Below are 21,838 nucleotides of genomic sequence, written 5' to 3'. Positions count from 1 at the left end.
CAGCTCGTGCTGTGACAAACCCTCTCCCGGAACGAATGGAACACACCCACACTGTTGTGAGTTATCCAAAAAGGCTTGGTGAAAGACGGGATATTCGCGGAAGCTGGCTGTGAGCACGTGGCCATAGGATTATTGCTGCTGTCTGGGTTTTTTTTTTATGTCTGCGCAAAACACCTCTGTTTATTGCAGTGCAGATCTCGTGAAATGTTGTTGCTCGCGCTGCGAGAACGTAACCTCGTCAACCGACAGCTACTAAATGTCCAGCGAGGCTGTCCCATTGTGTCCCTCCCCCCCCACACACCCCCCCCCCCCCCACCGAAGTATTTGTAAACATCGTGATTTTGTCTGGGTTTCAAATATGACGCACGCGTGGCCTCATTCCCGACTCGTGATATGGGCACAACGCGGAGGTGAATTTGTTTTGTTGAACCAGCTGAGAACTGAAGGGCCAAATGTGACCTTGGGTCGCTAAAAAAAAGAGGCAAAAGCAAAAACAGCAAGTGCAGCAATGACGCAAACTAAAAGCAGGGCAATAAAAAAAAACAGACATGGAATTTAGAATTAATACAACTGCATTGCTTAAAAATTATCGAAAACATTGCACAATCATAATAAATTTTAAGGACAAAATTCAGTAACAAAATAAAATTCGGACAAATTACTAAAAAAATAATTTGTAGAAAAAAAACATGAAGATGACAGAGAAGTAGGCAGAGCCAGCATCAGAGAGAGAGAGTGGAACGCTGTTGCTCACTGTGTGGCCAGTGCTAGCAGTCGAGTGGGTGTGGCTGATCACTGTGTGGGCAGTGCTAGCAGTCGAGTGAGTGTGGCTGATCAACGTGTTGGCAGTGCTAGCAGTGGAGTGGGTGTGGCTGCTCACTGTGTGGGTAGTGCCAGTAGTCGAGTGGGCGTGGCTGATCACTGTGTGGGCAGTGCCAGTAGTCGAATGGGTGTGGCTGCTGTGTTGGCAGTGCTAGCAGTGGAGTGGGTGTGGGTGCTCACTGTGTGGGCAATGCTAGCAGTCGAGTGGGCGTGGCTGATCACTGTGTGGGCAGTGCCAGTAGTCGAGTGGGTGTGGCTGCTGTGTTGGCAGTGCTAGCAGTCGAGTGGGCGTGGCTGATCACTGTGTGGGCAGTGCTAGCAGTCGAGTGGGTGTGGCTGCTATGTTGGCAGTGTTAGTAGTCGAGTGGGTGTGGCTAATCACTGCGTGATGCTCACTGTGTGGACAGTGCCATCAGCGGAGTGGGTGTGGCTATTGAAAAAGTGAGCCTCTTAGAAAGCTGGTAGCTTTACATGAACCTCTTGGTAGCAAAGCAATATTGAAACTGGTCATTGCATATGAATGGAGGCTGTCAGTGAACGACAGGTAATTAATGTGAATGCCATGCCACTTTGCTGGCCTTCAACATAAACCTCTGCGTTTTGCCTGTTTTGCCCATATCATAGCTCGCTCGGCCACCCGATCACACAGCAGTGCTTAGAGCAAGTATATTGTCCTGGTTAGAGGAACATTGGATGTACGCAAAGAAACCTTTATGATTAAGAGTCCGCGAAAATGCAGATTGACAGGGCAATAGCACGGCATGTACATGACATTTGGTTAATAAACTTGGCCAGTAACAAACACAACAAAATGGAGTGCGCATAACAGCATGGAGAGAGGCATGCTTGTGCTTATACTGAGAGACAGTACGAGGTATCGCGTGGATTCGAGAAGGAGTGGAAGTCAGTTGTGTTTTGTGTGCCGAGGTCACCCATGTCTCTGTACGACAATGGAGTGACCCAACCCCCTCTCCCGACTCTTGCCTTCGCTTCCGCTGTAGATCGTTCTGCTTACTCTCACCCCCTCGTTGTATTCAAATCAGAATCGGAATATTTATTGATCTTGTAGAAATTCGATGAGCTATAAAGCTCTTTTTCAAAGATGTTCAGTCAGGGCGGGTAAGAACGTTACAACAACACACATAATACACAAACATGATAGTAAGGCTAAGTACAAGAACGGTAAAATAATCACCTGAACACAAACAAATACAACGCTAAACCATCCCCATTCTACCAGGCAAAGCCCACTGAGGGATTAGCTTATTTTTCAGAAGCAACGGCCGCAATTGATAGCTCAACAAAGTGGCTTATCATTTTGAAATTTATATCAGCAAAATAATCAAAATCATCTCAATGCATTTTTGTCAACATTTCAAGGGCGTTTTATATTTCTCAAATCCTTTGTTTTGCAGTTGTATATGATTGGTGTGAGCATGCGTGTGTGCGTGTGTTTTGTAGGGCCTTCATAGGTGCTCGCTGACAGCACTTGCCCTAACAGTCTGTTAAAGGCTATATAGGGGATCTTTGCCTGTTGTACAGTGCTTCGTGACCTCGAGGGTGAAAGGCACTGCAGATGTGTCAATTATGATTATTATTTAAACCTAACAAGTGGGTTTTTGCACCCAACATTCTTGACCTAACCCACACATCGATGTATAAATATTTCAAACTGCTAACGCAAGTTAATACCATTGAGCAGGATACGTTACACGAAAGAGGTGATGGCCGATAGTGAAGAATCGTGATAAAGTGGGGCTGACCCGAGACCAGGACGCTTTGTTAAGGACTTTCAATATAGCGGGCAGGAGAACTATAATGAGTACGTGGAATAATAATCAAGACCCCCCCCCCAACCTCTCATACTCAATGGCTGAATTCATTAGGCCCAATCACGGCCCTGGAGCATTTGAGCTATAAGCTCAGAGAAAGGGAAGAAGGGTACGCATGAAAATATGGTCCATTCCTAAACCTTAGACCAGTTTTAAACATAACTACTTTTATTTTACCATAAGCCATAACCGAGTTACTTACAGCTGAGTGGCTTATCATGAAAATAAAAATGATAGCAGCCAAATACTCGAAATGCATGTTCCTGAATGTGGAGGGAAAAACCGGAGGAGCCGGAGAAAAAAATAACGTGACCACGGGGAAACAGACATACAAGCTCCAAATATGCAGGGTCTCGGGATCGAACCCACGAGCTCCTGTATATCATGCGAGGGAGTTAACATCTAGCCACCGTGGCGCTGGTGGCGACAATGTGAATTGTCTTAAACGCTACAAACTCAGAACAGTAATGACCGGTCAAACCACACCCCTCTCCACACCAACGAAAATCCCTCCCCACCCCACCTGCTGTGATGAGTCTGATGTGTGCAGCAGCAAGTGCAGCAATGTGTAACACCGTCGATGCGCCTGGAAGTACTGCCCGGAAGTACTGCCCGGAACGTCAGAATGTTGCTCTATAGCCGTCAATGTATGATGCGAGAGAGGATATGGAATAAAAAAAAACATAAGTATGTTACATATAAAATAACATAAAAAGAATAGCCATAAAGTGGCAGCCAAGGAATCAAACGCGCGTACAAGAGGACGAACACTGAGGAGACCGAGCAATGAAATCATCGCATGTGCAGTTGCTGTGGGGATTATCACGTCACGATATTGCGAGAGACGGCAATGGCTTGGTGAGGCGTTTATCCAGTACTGTGCGGTAGTAGATTGACCACGGTGACTGCGATGGGGACAAATCCGTGTGATTCAAGATTTCAATCATTATCATTTGATAGGAATCATCAACCCTTGTCGATGTGACATGCATTGAATTTGCTGTGCTATCAAAACATTCCGGCTACAATATTATAATCCGAATAAGAGGCACGCAAGACTCCTTCACCGCTGACATCATCCACTCATGTACATGCACTTGCTGGTAAAGGCATCGGAAATAAGCGTAGAGGCACGTGGACACCGTTACGGTGAACTTAACGTGTGGGTTTTCAAAACCAATATCATTCGTTTATTGATTTTTTTTGCGGTAGACCACGTAGCGATCTGGCCAAAATGTATTGAGTGAAACTCCTCCACAACCCGACATCGTCATGGCATTCTGACTTTTTTTGTTTTCCCTGTAGATGGTCGATGTCGTTTTTTCAAGCTTCGTTTCGTATACAATGCCGCACAATTGTCTGTTCTTAAGAACAGACAATTGAGTCTGTTCTTAAGTTGGCTCGAAGTTAAACGCTCGCACACGTGGACGTTAAATTTGTTTGGGATGCGTCGGGTTGGTGAAAGGTCTTATGACAAAAAAATAATCAAGAACTGGATGACCTGTACGATTCGTGGAAAAATCATTGGTTCCGTTGTGAAGGTTGTGTTTTGGTGAGTTTGTGCTGGTGGGATGGCGTTGATGGGGACCCACAACCACACCGCCTTGTCAAGGTTCCATATAAAATGCATGTCCACACCTTGACCGGGTGGTCTCGCCCTGGCGATAGCGCGCGGGGTTCGCTCGTCACTGCTACTCCGCGCGCCGCAGTAGCGCGACCACACCGCACGCCACTCCGTCGACACTTTTACAGAGCAGTAATCATCGTCTCCTATTGAGTGACCCCGGGGAATATCGTCCCTATTGACCCCAGGACTATTGTCCCAGGTCACTCTTGTGAATGAGGCTACCCCCCTTGAGTTGGTGAGTTCTCACCACCCCCCCCCTCCCCCTTTTACACCCGGCGTCTAAGACGAGCGCACTCGCGTGGCGCCCTGCTATGGGCCTCGTCTCCCTGCCACCATGGGCCTCGTCTCCCTGCCACCATGGGCCTCGTCTCCCTGTCACCATGGGCCTCGTCTCCCTGCCACCATGGGCCTCGTCTCCCTGCCACCATGGGCCTCGTCTCCCTGCCACCATGGGCCTCGTCTCCCTGCCACCATGGGCCTCGTCTCCCTGCCACCATGGGCCTCGTCTCCCTGTCACCTATCGAAGTGGCGGTCCTTGGCGGCAGCGTTCGCAGCGGTGCAGAAAGGTGCCGGCACGCAATGAAGAAGACGAAGAAGACGAAGCAGAAGACGACGAAGAAGAAGACGAAGAAGACGAAAAAGAAGACAAAGTAGAATAAGACGAAGAAGATGAAGAAGACGACGAAGAAGAAGACGAAAAAGAAGACAAAGTAGAATAAGACGAAGAAGATGAAGAAGACGACGAAGAAGAAGACGAAAAAGAAGACAAAGTAGAATAAGACGAAGAAGATGAAGAAGAAGACGAAGCAGAAGACGACAAAGAAGAAGACGAAGAAGACGAAAAAGAAGACAAAGTGGAATAAGGCGAAGAAGACGAAGACGAAGAAGAAGACAAAGAAGACGAAGAAGAAGACGAAGAAGATACTTCTTAACGGTGTTCCGTTGCATTTAAAATATACATTTTATGCGACGAAATATATTCTGGTGCATTTAGTATAAGTACATAATTGCACTGCATACATATCACCAAATCACACGACATGTGTCTCATCTAAGCTAAGCAGCGTTGAGCCTGGATAGTGCAATCCGGGGCCTACTCGTTCTATCTCCCGGCGTGGCAACAATGGTGCAGGTTTTTTGACCCCCCCCCCCCATTTCTGTTCACCAAACAGTATCAATGGGCGAACCACAGTTCGTCGTTTAGCAGGGTGGCTGGTGGCGTGGTAGGGTAAAGTGTGGGTACTTGCACGTCGTCTGGCCAGCGTAAGAAGGGGAGGCCAAACACAAATCCTGTTGAGAGTTGTCTGGAAGGGCTACCGCCTAGTGGAGCCACCTCCACCGGCGGTGACGCTGGGAGGCAATTGCAGGGCCGCATGTTTACCTTGATAAACATTCAAGCGTATTTTGGTGCAAGTTAAATACATAATATACTACAAAACGTATTCTAGTTCACTTAACGTATGCGATATACCATACAGTGGTATCCAAATAAATGCATTTTTATAGGCATTGTACTCTACATATCGTATTCCACTTTGTATCATAATTCTGTACATTTCATATATGTGTGTGTCGTTTTTTTTCCCGGTATGTAATGCCGCGTGATGTTTTTGTCCGGGCGCCGCGTACAGCCCCAGTATAACTGCGGAGGGAATAGGAACCTTAGACTCCGCTCTCTCATCTCCCTGTCAGCCGTAAACTACCGGTCATTACAATTATTTCATATCACGGGCGGTAATAATGTTTTACCAGGCAGATTTTTATCCGGGAGGTTCTCACAGGTGGAGCGTAAAACAATTGCCTCTGGGAATATGGAATGATTCTCGACGATATATATATAAAAAAAAATAATCTGCGCGAGGGATTAAGTGATTTAGGATACACTACTAATCTGTGGCGATGTATCGCCCGAAGAATTATGAGTGCGTGAAATGAATGGGGCGAAAAAAATATGTAACAGCAACACGTGCAATGATTCAAATGGTGAAATTGTAATAGATATCCATGCATCTTCACAATATTGACCCCCCATTATAGTTAATTGTATAGCGCATGCTGGTTAAACATTCATGATAATTAAACATTTAATTCCAAATCGATTCAATTCTGTTTGTGTATATTTGCAATGTCGCATTGCATAACCATTGCTCTTCGTTTTCTTATTGCGTGCGCTGCCATGCAAAGTACAATTTTAATGTAAAATGTGAACGAAAATGTGATTGAACACATTTAAAACAAAAAAGCCATCTCTGTAAGGCTATTATTAGTATGCACGATGTTATACGCAGCATCTACAATGTAATGGATGAGGAAACGCAACACCTCAAATGCGAAGAGTATTAACATGAACATGGCCATTGTGTCTGGCACAGGAGTGAATCCCATTACTTTAATGTAGCGTTTCTGCAGTGCCATGCAATAGGCATCTCAGTTTTGTAGATATTTATTTTGTGAATCTTCAAATATTATCTTAAAAAAAACCCCGTGTGTATCTTTTTCAAGGTATAAAAGATTAACCCCCACCCACGCCTCCCCCCGTGCGCCCCAACTCCCCCTCTGTGCCCCCCCCGTGCCCCTTCATCGCCCCCCCCGCACCCCCTGTGCCCACCCCTCCCCTGCGCAACCCCCCCCGTGCCCCCCCTCCGCCACACCCTGCGCCCTCCCCTGCGCCCCCCCCTGTGCCTGCCCCCTCCCCTGCGCCCCCACCCCCACGATTCAATGACCTCTCGTGAGTTAGGATAATGAGTAAATTCAAGAATCGTTTCTTCTCGTAACCATTGCGACGAATGCAGCGGCCACACTAGCGGCTCTGCATATGTCACATGACCCTATTGCATGCAACATGTATGTATCAACAAAAAGTTGATTTATATTATTTGGGTCTTTCGGTAAAGTCACGTAGATAGGTTACAAAAAATAAAATAAACAAACAACTACGACGTTTCGATCGCAACACAAGCGACCGTCATCAGGTGGAAAATAAGGGGGAGGAGCCACTGAAGTCAAGCTGTTTTTACACGCTTTCATTTAACTCACTCTGTCTGTCTGTTGTTGTCGTTGTTGTTGTTGTATCCTCAAATCTTGTAACTCAATTTTAACCGACTCCACAATGTGGTATCGACTGCAAACTTGATATACTTATGTCATACTAATGACAATACTATATTCTATCATAAAAAATATATATATTTGTAAACATTTTTTTATATGTTATATTTCGGCTTGGGTCTACGGTCAACTGACGTTGGCTGTAATTGGCCACGGTCCCTTACGTTATGGCAAGCTTCGGGGCCACTTCCTGGAGTCGTGGAGTTCTTCCATTACTAGTACATTTCATAAAAGCGCATTTAATTTTTTTGAATTACTTATTAAAGGTTAAAAATGGCGTAGCACAAGCATCCTGGTATCAGAACGAAGTGGGCGGGACACAAGTGCCCTGGGGCCAGCATACGCGGAGAGAAAGCGGAGATGGTAATCAAGGGAAGGGTAGACGCATAATACGTGGAGAAACAACAACTTGTGGTACGCCCAATGCAGGGGCGACACCACAGGAACTGGAATTGCTTGTCCCATTTTTGGAAAAATAAAACTAACATCGGAAGGTGACAAGATGGAAACATCACAGCCAGTCATGATTTAAACTGGTTGATGACGTCCTTCCAATGATTGCTGAGTTTGCACCCATCCTCTCGGTTGAAATTGTGTCTGTGTCTGTATATATGGATGGCTTCATGAACGAACCTTTGATAGACAGTTGGCTTGCAAAGTACCTTCGTCTTAGAGAAATCAATTTCGTGTGAGCCCACCACATTAAAATAATGATCAGCCATGGCTGAAGTGTTGGTGCTCCCGTGTTTATAATCTGCTTTATGCTCACGAACACGGTCCGAGACATGTCGCTTAGTTTTCCCAATGTAACTACTGCCGCAGACACAGCTTACTTTGTAGACGCCGGGGTATTGCATGTCAGGGATCACATCCTTCATAGATGGGATCAGATCACGAAATTTATGCACTGTGTTAAATCGAAACTGGATCTTGTGTTTGGTCATGATTTTGGAAATATTTTTGGTGACCCCTGCTATGTATGGCAAGGTGATGGTTTTGATTGGGTCCTCAGATGGCTCCCTCCCAACGGTTGGGGTGATAGCTTTACGGATTGTGTTGTCCAAATATCCATTCATCTTGAGAGCTTGGTGCACGTATTTCAGTTCACTGGCTAGGTGATGATGGTTGGAGATACATCGAGCTCTATGGTTTAGAGTTTTGATAAGGGAATTCTTCTGGGATGGACGGTGAAGGGAGTCAGGTTTTAGGTAGGCATCAGTATGGGTTGCTTTCCTGTAGACAGAGTGGCCTATTGAGTCATCTGGTCTCTTTTCGATTAGAACATCCAAGAATGGTAACTTGCCATCCTTTTCCACCTCCATGGTGAATTTGATGGCTGGTGTATGGAATTGATGTGGCTGAGGAATTGGTTCAGAGCTGGTCGGCCATGTGGCCAAATGACGAATGTGTCATCTACGTAGATGCCTGGAAGGCGTCTGTCTCAAATTATTCCATGAAAACATTGGCTAAAACCGGAGATGAGGGAGAACCCATTGGGGTGCATTCAACTTGTTTGTAGAATGTTCAATTCCAGGTGAAGTATGTGTTGGTGAGGCAGTGTCTCACCAGGGCCGGTACATCAGCATTCAATCCTTGTTGGACCAAATCTTCAATGATTGCAATGGCACAGGAACTTTGGTGAACAAAGAAACTACAGTACATCGAAACTAACGAAAAAATTACTTGAGGACTGTGAGATGTCCTTAATTAACGATGCTAAGTGAGCTGAGTTAAGTACAGATGAGGTGGTTTTACCAGTGAATGGCTTCAAGGTCTCAGAGAGAAATCGGGCCAGTTTGTAGGTGGGTGAGTCAATGGTGGAGATGATGGGACGAAGGGGTGTCCCTTCATTATGGATTTTTGGTAAGCCATACAATCTGGGTGGTCTAGCAGCAGAGGGTTTTAAGGAAAACCGCTTGGTTTGTTCAATTAATGAAGCCGAATCAGTGATGATACCGATTTAAAGCTTTCGTGACTGCAATGATTCATCTTCTTTGGTTCTTTCGGTAAAGTCACGTAGAATGAGAATAAAATAATAAATTGATAAAATAAAATAACACAATAATATTCTCACGACGTTTCGGCCACAACACAAGCGGCCTTCATCAGGTGAAGGGAGCGAGACTGTCTGGTAGGACAGCGCTCCAGCGCTGTCCTACCAGACAGTCTCGCTCCAGCGCTGTCCTACCAGACAGTCTCGCTCCCTTCACCTGATGAAGGCCGCTTGTGTTGTGGCCGAAACGTCGTGAGAATATTATTGTGTTATTTTATTTTATCAATTTATTATTTTATTCTCATTCTACGTGACTTTACCGAAAGAACCAAAGAAGAGTGATGATACCGTTCGTTTTTGGTGGGATCTCTTTAATTTTTTGTATAGCTACCATCATTAAGTAGGTCTTGAATTTTGTTATTGTATACGGTTTTGTCCATGATGACCGTGGCATTGCCCTTGTCGGCTGAGAGGATGACGATATCATCCCTCTTTTTTAATTGAGATAGCTCAAAACGCTCATCCTTACTGATATTACTGATTGGTATCTTCGCGTTTTTAAATGCTGCAGCGATTTCCGATCTTGCCACGTCTGCAGCGATGTGTCCCAGACCCTTAAGGGCTACATCGACCTGGGCAATGATACCATTCACTGGGATGTTTTTAGAGGTGATTGCGATGTTCAACCCTTTAGCCAGAACCGATTTTAGACCGTCGGAAATCGAACTATTTCTCAAAATGATAACAACCTTGTCAGCGTCTAACTTTTCAATGTGTGGATCTGGCTTCTTCTTGGAAAGGAGTTTGAACTTGTAAATTAGGATATCTTTACATTTAGCTGACATTGTAGTGTCAGACATTTTTTCTGTCAATGTTAAGTGTGATTTCAAGAGTGTCTTGTCTACATGATCTAGTTCAATTCGGAGCAATCTAATTCTCTCTGAGATCAGGGCCAAGCCTGCCCTGAACAATATTCGTTTAGCATTAGAAGATGGGACAGCAGCAGATGTCAGTGTTAAGGAGATCGTTATTATCTTAGTGTCGCGGCATCTCTTCAGAAATGTGAGTGACTCGATCAGATGAGACTTTCTTTCTCGAAGTTTGTTAAAAGATCTTATAGCTGTGTTGAAACCCTCCCCGTAGAGGCGGTGAAATCTTCACTTAAAGCTTTCATTATTGTTTATTTCATTGTTTAAACCTATCTACGTGACTTTACTGATATAAACATTTACTGAAAGACCCAAAGAATATGAATTCCTGCAGTCATGAAAGCTTTAAGTCAAAAAGTTTATTCTTTACACATGACTAAGAATGTATATCAAATCGATTAATCAATGCATTGTTACATACTTAGAATATATAAACGGAATATAGTGTTTTAAATACACAAAAGCATAATTTAAATGACATTTTCTAAAACTTAAACATGTGAGCTCTTCATTGATAAAAACAAATAACAGCACAGTTCGGAAATAATATCGAGTATGACAAAGAAAATACCGCAAAACATTACAGCCCGTTTTCAGTCCGCTGCTGGATGAAGGCCTCCTGCCCGTCGTATCTGGGTTATATGGGTTGTTTGACAAATCCCTTACCATGGTGGTGGGTTCAGGTTGGTGGTGAGTTCAGGTTGGTGGTGGGTTCAGGTTGGTGAAGGGTGTGCCCAGGACTGGTTCAGATTTCACTCACCACTGATATTAGCCATGGCTGAGTAATCAGACTCAGGTCACTGGGTTCATTGCGCAGTGCGCCGGCTAACCACTGTGCCACCGCTCCACCCAACTGGACTGTTGTCTCCAGGGAAATTTAAATTAGCACGGTATGCACTTGGAACATTTTGAAACACTGATCATACTTTTTGGCGGTGGTTATGTTGGCCTATTTGCTCAACCTACCTCCGTTTAAGAGTAGAGGAATCTTAGGGGAAAATTCCACTTCCTACCATGGGATCAGGCTCCCAGTTCTCTCTCACTGTTCATAGGAATGACGCGGCATTGGCCTTTGAGCTTTCTCATCTGAAAAGCAATCCCGGCCAAAAGTCTGTTTTGCTGGATATTACCTAGAAATTCTCTCCACATTGGTCAAACAGTTCGCAATATATCACGGAGACAGGCAAACACAACAATGACGGAGTTTTGGGTATGGGTACATTGTGACCTTGAACTATGACCTTCAAATATAATCCCGAGCAGTCAGAGGATGGTACAGAGAGAAATAGAGATAAATAATTAGATTAAGGCCTTTCACCTTTCGTGGTGGAGAGCGGTAATTGATTGACTATTGTGACAATCAATTATAAAAAGTAATTTTAACTGATTAATCAATTAATCATGCTCACCCATTATACGAGGCGGTATGTACGGGATGTTCAAACGGTGTGGAATGCAGTGTTATAAATGCACGGGTATGATTTAATTTAAAATTCTAAATAATTAATATTGCACCGATTTTGTTTTGTGATGAGGACAATAGAAACCTTTCCTGAATATTATTCTTAAAACGTTTTTAAACACGTGGTATATTTACGTTCAATACTTCGTCATACATTTGCAAATCACGACTTCTATAGCATGGGGTGTTTTTTCTCTCCTGTAAACACGGTAGCTATATATCCCCCCCCCCATTAATTATTCGAGTTTTGGGCATTGCCATCATCCCTCCGGGGTAGATAAAACGAGTACCAGAGGAGTGAGCATCGCTGCAGTGCTCATTTGAGCAGCAGGAAATCACTGAGATTGTTTTACAAAGGCATTTTTTAACAACTCATAATTTTGGGGGTGAGTGGCGGGGAGTGTGCCCACGGTTTTCACTTCAATGGACAAGTCCTCTTTTACTGCATAAACGGCATGTGGTGGCTGATGCCTTTTGTAACCCGCAGCTTGCATGGCCATGACGAATGCGTGTAATGTGTATTGCATGGCGTAAGTATTGATGCTCGAGTTATCTGTATTGGCCATACCGGCTATTGGCAAACTCGGATAAACTAGCTGCAGTCTGGCTCGTTTAGCTGTGGAGGTCAGTACGAACCCTGTTATTATTTATATATGTGTGTGTGTGTGTATACTCATAATCATATATACACAAAACCGAAGAGTGTACAAAGAGGCACGCTCGGAATGGCATTGAGAGACAGGGGAACATGTCGATGAGAGATCGTATGTAGGTTAAATACATCATTCAAACTGTTCAGGGAAGTAATTGGGCTTGGGCAGGACAAAGCCGCTGGTCGGAATGATGGACGGTGGTCATCAGGGCCATGGAGTGGCCGCTAAGGAACGGAACGCGTCAGAGAGGACGTTCGCCGAGGAGCTTGTGCGATGAAATCAGATCATGTACGCTTTACACTTTACACATTTTTGTATCTTACGAGCTAATTCCCACCGAGCTACATGGCTGTTGTCAGAAGCGACCTGGCTATCGCAAACGATTGCTCGACAGAATGGGCTTATCACGTGGACATTTATAGCAGCCAAATACTCTAAACGCGTGATGTTGATTCTAAATGTGGAGGGAAAAACCCCGGGGAAAATCCACCCGACCACGGGGGGAGAGAGAGAGAGACACGCAAACTCCAAATATACAGCAGGCGTCAGGGTCGGAATCTAACTCACGACTTCCTCATTCATACCAGCTGAGGTAGTTAACATCTCACCACCGCAGCGCTCGGTGGGTTGTTGCATCGCCGCATCGTGAGCAGGGTGGCAGCGGCACTGGAAGGCCTTCATCCGGCAATGGATTGGCCCAGCAGGGCAAGTGGGGGCTGACACCAGTTGGCAAGTGATATTTGACCTAGTACGGCCACCCCCCGATCCTTTAACCAACCCATAATGACCAGTGTAGTGAAGTATGGTCAAACAACCTGCATGAACGACACAGCATGGCGAGGCCTTCATGCAGCAGTGGATGTACAACGGGCTCTAAATTATATTACTGTGGTACGTAAGCTAATGCTCGGGGAGCTGTGGTGCAGTGGTTGACACTACGCAATGAATCCTGGCTTGAGTTAGATTCCTGGTCACGGCTGACATCAGTGGCAGGATGTTAACTACCTCATCTGGTATACAGGAGGTCTTGGGTTCGATCCTGACCTGACGTCTATTTATTGGGAGTTTGTATGTTCTCCCCGTGGTCACGTGGATTTTTCTCCAGGTCCTCTGGTTTTTCCTTCCACATTTAGAAACATGCGTTTAGAGTATTTGGCTGCTATCTTGATTTTATCTATTAGCTATTTATTAGCTATTTCTCTATCTACGTGACTTTACCGAAATAACCAAAGAGTATTTGGCTGCTATACATTTCCACGTGATAAGCCACTTTGTTGAGCTAATATTTATAGCCAGGTCGCTTGTGCAAAAGAGCTACAGTACATAGCTCAGTGGGCCTTACCTGGCAAAATACAAAATAGTTTTGTATTTTTTTGTCATGTTACGCCACCAAAAAAAATATTCATTGACGATGACGGTTGGATATAAACTGAATATCTAAACAATTATAGATAAGGGAAGATGGCACAAAGAGAGATACTTTCTCCATCCGTAGTAATTTTATAGAACTCAGTGGGCCATTCCTGGTGAAAAAAAAAAACTTAATATTTTAATTAAGTCCTGGCACCCTGCGTCACCAAACCGCACTGACCGGCGTAGTGAAGTTTGGTCAATCAATGCACAAGACAAATACGACGTTGGGAGGACTTCATCCAGCAGTGGATGACAAAGCTGTCTTATATTTTTTTTAAGCAAATTATAAAATATTATACACTAGTTTGTTTGCCCATCCTAGGACAGAAGCTGTAATATTTACGAAAAAATTGAGCAGAGTATAATTGTATCTTGTATAAATTTAATGGCAGTGAATGTTGCACGAAAGTATGCCATCAAACACCTCACTTCATATTCTTGGTTCTTTCGGTAAAGTCATGTAGAAGGGAAACAATAAAATAATAAAAAATATAAAACAATAACATTCTCACGACGTTTTGACTGCAACACAAGCAATCATCATCAGGTGTGAAAACCACAGCAAGAAAATTTGAAAAAAGTGGCGTTTTTTAACGTTAGCACCACGGAGAGCGATTTGGCAGTTATTCAGATGGACGAGTCCATCTATGTTCGGAAAAGAGGGGGGAGACGAAAATAATGGATGCGGTCTGAAAGCCACCGTTAGCGTGAACAATCAATTAAGACCCGAAATGGTTTATCAAATCCTTCCAATGATTGCTAATCCAGAATCCATCTTCTCGGTTGAAATTGCGGTCCGAGACATGTCGCATTCGTGAACACATAGTAGACCTAAAATACGGCAGGACCAACACCTCGGCCGTGGCAGATCACTGTTATAATTCAGTGGGCTCACATGACATTGACTTCTACAAGACAGAGGTTATTTGCAAGCCATCTGGATACCATGAGAGATTCGTTCATGGGGCTATCCACATATAAAAACACAGAGACAATTTCAACCGAGAAGATGTATTCTGGCTTAGCAATCATTGGAAGGATTTGATAAACCATTTCGGGTCTTAATTGATTGTTCACGCTAACGGTGGCTTTCAGACCGCATCCATTATTTTCGTCTTGCCCCTCCTCTTTTCCGAACATAGATGGACTCGATTTAAAGCTTTCGTGACTGCAATGATTCATCTTCTTTGGTTCTTTCGGTAAAGTCACGTATTTTATTCTCATTCTACGTGACTTTACCGAAAGAACCAAAGAAGATAGATGGACTCGTCCATCTGAATAACTGCCAAATCGCTCTCCGTGGTGCTAACGTAAAAAAAAACCCGCCACTTTTTTCAAAATTTCTTGCTGTGGTCGTCACACCTGATGATGATTGCTTGTGTTGCAGTCAAAACGTCGTGATTTTATTGTTTTATATTTTTGTTATTTTATTGTTTCTCTTCTACGTGACTTTACCGAAAGAACCAAGAATATGAATCCCTGCAGTCACGAAAAGCTTTAAACCAAAATTTAAAACCTCACTTCATGTCACTGTAGCACTGTATATAACTGACCTTCAATTTGTTCAAATTCACTGCTGATACTTTATTCTCTTCTGCTTTCGGTCGCTGGGCTTGAAATAAATTGAAATTCGATACAACATCTGGAAAATCGCCGAGAAATGTCTATTTTACCACAGTGTAGAAGCATAAATTAGACTTACCTTTTGTCTCAAGTGCTGAAGACGTAAATAAAGACACCAAATCCACTTTGTTGCTGCGTAGAATTATTTATTCGATTCAATTTCAATAGGGAAACGTCAAACTTAAAGCGAATTTTCAAAATAAAAAAAATTATTTCCGCTCGACCTTCTGCGTGAGTGTAAAATTCCACCCGCTCATGAATATTAATGACGGGGGGTGCGGCATGTGGAGTGACGTCACGCGCGTTACACACAAACAAACATTATTGGCTCATTATAGTAGTAATGTACATGATCTCAAATGTACAACACCGCGTGGATTCGCGTTGTTTGTATCCATCATGAAAAATGTAAAGCTATGGAAATAAAAAAAGTATCCCTTTTGTAGAGCAACGTAAGCATGCCTTGTTTTAATTGCATCTGAATGGCTTCACTGTTAATTATAATCACCGGTCTTGCCTTTAACAGACGAAACTAATCCTTGAATAACTAAAATTATTTCCACCCACACACACACGGCAGTATTTGCTCCTTGGCCTATTTTTCCCATTCCAGGCCCAGATGCCTTCTGACACTGTTAAGAGGAATACAATCACAACCATAACAACAACACAATCGGGCTTGACACCACTACCGACACTTTGATCGAACGGCACGCAATCACCGTGGGCTTGCTTAGTAAAATGAGTGGTGGGGAAGCGGTGCCTTTGCGACGAAGGTAAATTATTCATCAGCATCCAGAGATGCGTGCAGGAAAGTGCTCAGCATTCTTAGGCTTCTGGCTAACGGGCACAGGCGACTGTTCATCCGGCCGCATCAAAGTTGCCTTACACAGAAAATGACATGCTAAGCCCTAACCGCTTTTGCTGTCGCACGCACGCACGTACTCCCAGTTTAAAAACAAAACACACACGCACGTACTCCCAGTTTAAAAACAAAACACACGCGCACGTGCTCCCAGTTTAAAAACAAAACACACACGCACGTACTCCCAGTTTAAAAACAAAACACACACGCACGTGCTCCCAGTTTAAAAACAAAACACACACGCACGTGCTCCCAGTTTAAAAACAAAACACACACGCACGTGCTCCCAGTTTAAAAACAAAACACACACGCACGTGCTTCCAGTTTAAAAACAAAACACACACGCACGTACTCCCAGTTTAAAAACAAAACACACACGCACGTGCTCCCAGTTTAAAAACAAAACACACACGCACGTACTCCCAGTTTAAAAACAAAACACACACGCACGTGCTCCCAGTTTAAAAACAAAACACACACGCACGTGCTCCCAGTTTAAAAACAAAACACACACGCACGTGCTCCCAGTTTAAAAACAAAACACACACGCACGTACTCCCAGTTTAAAAACAAAACACACACGCACGTACTCCCAGTTTAAAAACAAAACACACACGCACGTACTCCCGGTTTAAAAACAAAACACACACGCACGTGCTCCCAGTTTAAAAACAAAACACACACGCACGTGCTCCCAGTTTAAAAACAAAACACACACGCACGTACTCCCAGTTTAAAAACAAAACACACACGCACGTGCTCCCAGTTTAAAAACAAAACACACACGCACGTGCTCCCAGTTTAAAAACAAAACACACACGCACGTACTCCCAGTTTAAAAACAAAACACACACGCACGTACTCCCAGTTTAAAAACAAAACACACACGCACGTACTCCCAGTTTAAAAACAAAACACACACGCACGTACTCCCAGTTTAAAAACAAAACACACACGCACGTACTCCCGGTTTAAAAACAAAACACACACGCACGTACTCCCAGTTTAAAAACAAAACACACACGCACGTGCTCCCAGTTTAAAAACAAAACACACACGCACGTGCTCCCAGTTTAAAAACAAAACACACATGCACGTGCTCCCAGTTTAAAAACAAAACACACACGCACGTGCTCCCAGTTTAAAAACAAAACACACACGCACGTACTCCCAGTTTAAAAACAAAACACACACGCACGTGCTCCCAGTTTAAAAACAAAACACACACGCACGTACTCCCAGTTTAAAAACAAAACACACACGTGCTCCCAGTTTAAAAACAAAACACACACGCACGTGCTCCCAGTTTAAAAACAAAACACACACGCACGTACTCCCGGTTTAAAAACAAAACACACACGCACGTGCTACCAGTTTAAAAACAAAACACACACGCACGTGCTCCCAGTTTAAAAACAAAACACACACGCACGTACTCCCAGTTTAAAAACAAAACACACACGCACGTGCTCCCAGTTTAAAAACAAAACACACACGCACGTGCTCCCAGTTTAAAAACAAAACACACACGCACGTACTCCCAGTTTAAAAACAAAACACACACGCACGTACTCCCAGTTTAAAAACAAAACACACACGCACGTACTCCCAGTTTAAAAACAAAACACACACGCACGTACTCCCAGTTTAAAAACAAAACACACACGCACGTGCTCCCAGTTTAAAAACAAAACACACACGCACGTGCTCCCAGTTTAAAAACAAAACACACACGCACGCACTCCCAGTTTAAAAACAAAACACGCACGGACGTACTCCCAGTTTAAAAACAAAACACGCACGGACCGACCGTGCGGTCTTGCCACACGAGCACCCGCCCGAATGTCAATGTGCGCAACTATACGAGCATGTTGCATCGTCGCTGGAGCGTCTCTAAAGCGATTCCACATGAGGGCCCTCCGCTACACCCAGACCGGATGTATATGTCGGCCAATCAATAGATGCCTCCCTCTTATGTTGCCAAAAATGGCAATTTACATCTTTGTTAGGCTATGCATTCTATGTGATGATAATAATAATAATGTGGATAATCGGTATTCAAAGTCGAAGTGATGGTGTGATAGAATGAGCCTCGAGGCATTGGTAGTTCATCCTCCAGTTTACAGCTCTGAGTCAGTGGTGGAAATTCCACATTTCTATGGCGGGGGGGGAAGGTCTCTACCCAGGATAACTACCCAGGATAACTACTACTGAGTAGGATAAATTGACTAAGGTCACCTTTTATTTATTCCATGAAATAGCATTTTGCTTCTCCATGGGAGAATGGAGCAGCATACATTTTGTTAATTTTTTGAATGATTGTTATTCAACATTTTTTATTTTAATTATTCTACCAGGGCTTTTCATTCTGTTGAATGAATATGTGATTGTTTGAATTGTACTCTCCATCTTGCTTCGTTCTACTACAAAGTTTCAAGTATTTATTTTATAGTCATAATGACTTTAAATATTTTATAATTATAAGAAAATTTCAATATAATATTCTGAACATCTGCAGTTTTAGTTGAATATTTTCAAGTGAATGTTATGCTAAATTTCAGCTTTCCAACGCCTCCTTTTTAATACGTGTTTTCTCCTACAACATCAGAGTGCAGCGCCACATTAACTACGCACTACAATGACAATTTCTTCTTGGTTCCTTCGGTAAAGTCACCTAAAATGGAAATAAAATAATAAATGCTTAAATCGAAATACAATGACAATAGTTTAAAGTGATTTGAAGCATGTTTTATTTTCAAAATGGAAATATGGTTGGGGGGGGGGGGGGGCAGAGCTTTGTGACGTCATATTTGAGGGGGGTCTGACTTTTTGTGACGCCGTGTGACGAGGGGGGGGGGGGTCAAAAATCGGCTAAAAAATCGCGTGACGTCATTTATGGACGGCCCCTAATCTCTATGTATCAAGTATGAATATGTCTTTGTCGGAAGAACTCATCCCAGGTGGGTCCACCTGTTTCCAAACTTGTGGAGTTGTTTGAAGGCTGGCGAAGTGTACTTTATGCCAACGGGTTTGAGACGTTGAACACAGATTGACCTTTGACCTGATTATTTGGCACATCAGCACCCAGCGCTGCTCTAACCTATCTACAAATTACGATACCCTACCACAATGTAAGCTACCGTTTACAAATCTCACAACGGAAAGCTGTAAATATTGTTGTATCCCTTTTGCAGCTACCGCATTACGTTTCCCTTGCGAACATACTTTCCGACGCAATAATCACAGTGTTTTTCGTGTTAATGCTATTGTTGCAACATTGCATTAAGCATTATCGATCTCATAACACACCACATCCGCTTTCCGGTGCAATTATAATTAACTATATTCCACACAATTAAAAACAATCAAATCGCCGTGGGGTTGAATAACCTCCGTCAAAGCGATTTACGGTCGCCGAGTCTCAACGGAAGGGTGCGGATTTGGCCCAGGGCGACTGTCACTGGCCGCTCGAATTACCAAGGGGAACCCCGATCGCACGTGGCAAATGTCGCCTTGCCAGCTCTCAATGGCGAGCAAAGAAGCTTCGGCAGTAAGGTGGAGAGTTTTTCCTTCCCACGGGTTCCCGCTGGCTTGGTTAAAGGAGTGGCGGCTGCAGATCCCCTGGCCTGTGGCACCCACGTCAACACCGTGACACCGTGGGCATCACTGCCTTAGGCCGTGGTGACATCTTCATTCGAATGTAGAGGTACGACGTCGTCAAGTTAATCACACGTCAATTTTACACGGAGGCTTTCACGGGCGATGTTATGATCCGCGATCGGTTTTCTTGTCGGGTTCGAGCGCGTGTGTGTATAATGTCACGTTTGAACTCAAACTTATTTCACACCTGATGATGCTGGTCGCGCAAAATTGCCAACATTTTTATCGCTTTTCCAACGTTCTACCTCCGCCGGTTTTGCTAAGAAACGAAACCAAAACCAATCGGCATATTTTCTCACTTGACAACTTTCTTTGATTAGCGTTGTCGGGTGGTGGAGGGTTACCGTGGGAAAAAGGAGATCATACCTACACGATGTAACCCAAAATACACTTATTATGATTAGATTAATTTGTTAAAAAAATATTGACCCTTAAGCTCACGATATACTAATCGATGTATATTTTAATTTGTATATATGTTGAAAGTGATCGGTTCCAATGACACCTGCAGCCACTAGTGGCGGCTACATTCACCACACTTTAAAAATGTATAAGAGAGACTGATTCTTGCGATGAAGCACATGCCCAATATAGATACGGGACACAGAGTTTGGGAGGTAGTCAGCACACTTACAAAAAGAAGAAAGAGGCTTTACAATAATTTTTTTAAATAATAACGAAGGGGAATTGCTATTCGCCTTTTGGCGTTGTTTGGTCTCTAGCGCCGGTGAGACAAGCAAGCTGTCCCTGGTGTAGGCCATTGTCAGTTTAAAGGACAATGCATACGTTATTGTCAAAGCATATTTGTTCGCGTGTTTTACCACACGCACGTGTGGTTAATGCAGACCTGATGCCATGTCATCGGAGTCCATTTGGTGTTCGAACAGCTTAACACTTTCTGTATTATTTTAATAAAGGGTTAAAGCCTGTTCTTTTTTTATTATCATCTTAATGCTGGCAAAAAGGGTCCCATCGTGAGCACACTTTCAAGGTGACGCAGTTGCATTCAATAACTATGCGAATGAACATTTTAAACAATGGCTATATTTTACATACATTATTTCCTAACGTGGGTGTAACTGTCCGCCTCCTTGCGATTCCATGGATTGTTACATTTCAAGGTCGCAACTTGTAATTTTTGTTTGAATGAAATGTTAAACACGGTGGCGAATGTAGCAGCTTCTAGGAGCTGGAAGAGTCATGTGAACCCGTTATGGAAAACATACATACAGTACATCTAAAAACCTAAAAACATCGATTCACGATTCAATGCACGTTTTGTGAGCTTAAGAATAAAAGGACCGCATCACTAAATCCATTCCTCACACGGTGACATGTGAACACCCAGCGCCTACACAAATACAACTTAACAAACAACCGCTGCTTAATGATCAGCCACACAGCGTAGTTGGAATTGGCCCTGTAGCAAGGAATCCAATGGGGGGCCCATGCCTCCATTCTGCCCCCCTCCCCTTTATCCGCAACCCGACGCCTGGGCCGCTGCGGTGCAAAGGCCCCGGTGCAGTTGCACCGCCTGCACACCTGCTAGCTACGCTACGGTCGCGAGATGTTACTTACCTCGCCTGGTACGATTCCGACCCTGACGCCTGCTGTATATTTGGAGTTTGCATGCTCTCTCTCTCGCTCTCTCTCCGTTGTCGCGTGGATTTTTCTCCGGGTGCTCCGGGTTTTCCTTCCACATTTAGAAACGTGCATTTAGAGTATTTGGCAGTTATACATTTCCACGCGATAAGTCACTATCGTTGAGCTATCATTTGTGATAGCCAGGTCGCTTCTGAAAAGAGCTACATAGCTCAGTGGGGCCTTACTTATTAAAATAAAGAGATAATT

The 21,838-nt window shown here is 43.8% G+C and overlaps 1 protein-coding gene across 4 annotated transcripts in view; it reads left to right on the top strand.

Moving 5' to 3' along the window:
• Positions 1-21,838, top strand: part of KCNH1 (potassium voltage-gated channel subfamily H member 1) — a 146,622-nt gene that overhangs the window by 14,644 nt on the left and 110,140 nt on the right. The gene's annotated exons all lie outside the window — the stretch shown is intronic.

This window comes from Petromyzon marinus, chromosome 17 (genome assembly GCF_048934315.1).
Source record: "Petromyzon marinus isolate PM22_M1 ecotype Great Lakes invasive population chromosome 17, UKy_Petmar_22M1.pri1.0, whole genome shotgun sequence".
NCBI lineage: Eukaryota > Metazoa > Chordata > Hyperoartia > Petromyzontiformes > Petromyzontidae > Petromyzon > Petromyzon marinus.
Note: the sequence above shows the minus strand (reverse complement) of the source record. Positions and strands in the feature narration are given on the sequence as shown.